General features: G+C 42.1%; 1 pseudogene; it reads left to right on the top strand.

The window, feature by feature from the left end:
- The first annotated feature begins 3,671 nt into the window (after nt 1–3,671).
- Nucleotides 3,672–4,421, top strand: part of LOC138163957 (C-type lectin domain family 2 member L pseudogene) — a 3,019-nt pseudogene continuing 2,269 nt past the window's right edge.

Below are 4,421 nucleotides of genomic sequence, written 5' to 3' on the forward strand. Positions count from 1 at the left end.
TATGTCTGAAAGAAAAATGGATATGTATTCTCTCTCATCTATCTATACACATACATAAGCAATTAGTTACACACATTCATATACACACATATTCTTTCATGCATATTCACACACATACACATTGGTGTATATACTCAATTGCATATGTACATGTCTATATGCATACATTGTATATATATACACATACTTGTTTTACATGGTATGAATTGTTCTTTGTCCTTCATTCTCGAAAAGTACCATGACAGGGAGGTAATGCCATAACCTGCAAGTGAACTGGCTTTAAGTGAAGGAGGGCTGTGCTACATCACCAGTCTCACTTTCTCCTCCAGAGCCATCTGGGACTAGTGGTAAGTTACAGATCAGGACAACTCGAGATGCAATGGGAGACCTTGGGTTTTTTAAACTGAGGTTTTTAACAGATCTCAGTTTGACTGAAGCAACTCCTAATCAGCAATTAAGGCTAGTAAGTGAGTCAGGGGCAACCAGATTTTACAGTGAATAGAGCACTGGCCTTAGAGTCAGGAGGACTGTAAGGCCAAGCACAAGCAACTTTCCAGAGGGCTGCTACTGTGAACAGCTTTCAAGGTTCCAATTACACATTATGGTGAACTCTCTGTTTATTCAGTAACAAACTAAGATGAAACATCCACAGAAAATCAAAATACAGCATTCACCATGTTATGGCATAACAACTTATCACTAAAATGGCCATGTAGTTTTCACCAAAGTGGTCAAATAGTTTTAAACAAAGTACACTCATTTAGTAACTCAATCATTCTTAAGGAGGCAAGCCTCCTTAGTTGACACAAAGTACAGAGGTCAATAGTTTTCCACCCCTAGGTCACATTGTCTTAATCTCTTCAATCAAAAAGTCTTCTTTCTTCATAATTGGAGATTAATTTAAAATCATACTTAATTAGTTAGTCCTTAACTCAGTCACCTAAATTCAATGTTCAAACTACTCCACCCCACTCAATCGTGATCTTCTTTGTTTATATTAAATACCCAAGGAGAGGTCTTTTCATTTTAACTCAAAGCTGGCTCTCTGCTTCCATAGTTCCCCTTCTATGGTCCCAGCTCCTGCCAGCTCCTTGTTGTCCAGCTCCTTGTCTAGTTCCTGTTCCATACTGAAGCTCACAGTGTCTAGTCCACCTCAAGTCCTTCACAGTTGCTGTTCCTGGGAAGACAAAGCTTAACAAAGGCACAATAACATTACTTCACTTTCTGGCTGTGAAATCAACATAGACAAGTACTGACACCACAGTCATGCTTCCTCCCAGTTCTCCTCTCTTCTCATTTCTCAGAAGTTCACAATTCGGTTCTCAGAAGAAGCTTTGAGGAGAAGTTCTGGCACCACAAGTTCTATTCTCCATTCTGTTCTCATTTCATAGCAGTTCTCAGAAGTTCCCAAGATCCTGTTAGTTGTCTCTCTTTCTATTTTTTCTTTTTTTGTGTGAAGTTAAGGGATTTTTTTACCCACCACCCCAAAATAGTAGTCCCACAGGATATCCCCTCCTCCTATCTGTTCTCTTCCATATTTTCTCCCATACCCCTTTTGACTTTTCCACTGGATCTCTATGCCTCAGTGGATGTATATCTTATTTCCCAATTACAGGTAAAATAGTATTAATAATTATATATATATATATATATATATATATATATATATATACATTTGAGTATTTGATTTTAAAACTTTGAATTCCAGATTCATTCCCTTCCTCCCTTCTCACCCACCCTTACTGGAAAGATAAGCAGTTCAGTATAGGTTCTACAAGTGTGGCTAATGCAAAACAATAACATAGTAGATATATTGTAAAAGACTGACTATATTTCCCTCCTTCCTATCCCACCTCCCACTTGTTCTATTCTCTACTTTGATCCCTTCCCTTTTCAAAACTGGGTGCTTCCAACTTCCCTCCCCCTCAGCCTGCCCTACATTTTATCATTCCCCCTCTCATCCCCTTACACCCCTACTCTCCTGGAGAGTGAGATACCCTATTTAGTGTGTATTTCATTCCTTCCTCAAGCCAAATTCAATGGGAATAATTTTGATCCATTCCCTTTGCCTTCCTATACTTCCACTCCATTGTAACCATTTTCCTTTGCCTCTTCTATGTGAAATAGTTTACCCCATTCTGTCTCTCCCCATCTCCTCTCATTATGTTCCTCTCTCACCTCTTAATTTCACCTTTTAAGTATCATCGCTTCCTGTTAAATTGGTCCTATACCCTCTATCTATGTATACCTGTAAACATATGTAATATTCTCTCCTTAATCTGGGAATTCCGGAACCTGGCTATAATATTCCTAGGTGTTTTCTTTTTGGGATCTTTTTCAGGATGTGATTGGTAGATGCTTTCAACCTCTGTTTTACCATCTGGTTCTAAAACATCAAGGCAGTTTTCTTTGAGAACTTCCTGGAGGATGATTTCTAGGTTCTTACTTTGATCATGGCTTTCAGGTAGTCCAATAATTTTTAAATGAGCTCTCCTGGATCTATTTTCCAGGTCAGAGGTTTTTCCCATGAGATATTTCACATTGCCTTGTATTCTTTCATTTATTTGGATCTGTTTAACAGCATCTTGATTTCTCATAAAGTCATTAGCTTCCATTTGCTCCAATCTAATTCTGAAGCAATGATTCTCCTCAGTGAGCTTTTGAGATTCTTTTTTCCATCTGGCAAATTTTGCTTTTTAAGGCATTCTTCTCCTCATTGCCTTTTTGGGCCATTTTTGCCATTTGAGTTAATCTATTTTTTAAGGTGTGATTCTCCTCAGTTAGGCTGTTGAGTCTCAATTTGTAATTTTCTTGCATTGTTCTCATTACTCTTCCCAATTTTTCCCCCACTTCTCTTATCTGCTTCTAAAGGTCCTCTATGGCCTGTAACCAGCTTGTATTTTCCTTTGAAGCTTTTGCTGCAGGAGTTCTGACTTCACTGTCTTCCTCCTTTGCCATGCTTTGCTCCCTTTTGTCCCCAAAATATGAGTCTGCTGTTGGAATCTTCTGTCTGCTTTACTTCCTTTCCCTGGTCATGTCGCCCCTCAGTCACATGACCCCTGGGCTTTTTGCTACAGTAGGACTCTGCCACCAGACAGGGGAGCTTTCATCCCAAATGCTGGGGTTTTCTTTGCTGTCAGAGGTATTACATGGGTGCCCTCCCTGAGGTCTCCACATGCTCTGACAAGCTGGACACACACCTTCACCCTAGACTGCAATCCAGATCAAGCAGGTTAAAGCAAGAGCAATTACCCCTCAGACTGGTGCTTGGTCCCCCTACACCCTGCAGACCAGGACCTGAAGCTGCCATGTGGAGCTGGCTGGCTGTGATGGCCTCTCAGCAGCTTCTCACCCCAGGGGCAAAAGGCAAGCACTCCCACTTACTGGGTCCCAATATCCAGACTGCACTGACCTCTCACTTCGTCCTTCACATCTATGTGTTTATAAATCTGGAAATGGCCACAGCTGCTGCTGATCTGGAATCTCTCAGGCCAGCGGCTGGTCACGCCTGCCCTGGAGCTAAAGCCTTGGTGTGGGGCTGGGCTCGGCTCCCAGAGCACTGATCTGGCCGATTCTTGCTGGCCTGCTGGGCTGTCCTCAGCAGGAGGTTAGCTTCTCTGTTTCATTTTGTTGGTTCTGCAGCTCCAAAGTTTGTTTAGTCCCCTTTTTACATGGATTGGGTAAGGTGGAAGGTGGAGCAGTGGCGAGGTCCTGCTTCTACTCCAGTTGTCTCTCTTTCTCTCAACAATTCTTGTTCCTGGCATTTTTCTGTTTCTCTCTGTCCCTCTCTGTCTCTCTCTGTCTCTGTCTCTGTCTCTCTCTCTCTGTCTCTGTCTCTATCTCTCTCTGTCTCTCTCTGTCTCTCTCTCTCTCTGTCTCTCTCTCTGTCTCTCTCTCTGTCTCTCTCTGTCTCTGTCTCTCTCTCTGTCTCTCTCTCTCTGTGTCTCTCTCTCTGGCTCTCTCTCTCTCTCTCTCTTTGTCTCTCTCCAGCAGTAGCTGGCCTGCCTATACAATGCTCACTCCCGGAAGTTCTGACTATCTAGCTTGATCTCCTTGTATATGGTATTAGCTCTTCCCTACCCTACCCCCTTCCTGTTACATCAGAAAATCCATCCCATTGTGGGATTCACAAGTTCTGGGTCTTCATACTTAACACAACCATGAACTTGGATCTAAGTGCTAAACACCTGTTTGATTGTAAATACAAGGGGCAGGGAAGATCTTCAAATTCCCATGACCATTTCAATGAACGGAGTTCAAATCTGGCCTCAGATATTTAACACTTACTAGCCATGGTGACCTTGGGTAAGTCACTTAACTCTGATTGCCCTACCTTCCCCCTTCCAAAAAGCAAAAAGAAGAAGAAAGAAAGAGAGAGAGAGAGAGAGAGAGAGAGAGAGAGAGAGAGAGAGAGAGAGAGA

This window comes from Petaurus breviceps, unplaced genomic scaffold, assembly GCF_028583685.1.
Source record: "Petaurus breviceps papuanus isolate PSGF00001 unplaced genomic scaffold, PetGlider_PUasm1.0 189, whole genome shotgun sequence".
Classification (NCBI taxonomy): domain Eukaryota; kingdom Metazoa; phylum Chordata; class Mammalia; order Diprotodontia; family Petauridae; genus Petaurus; species Petaurus breviceps.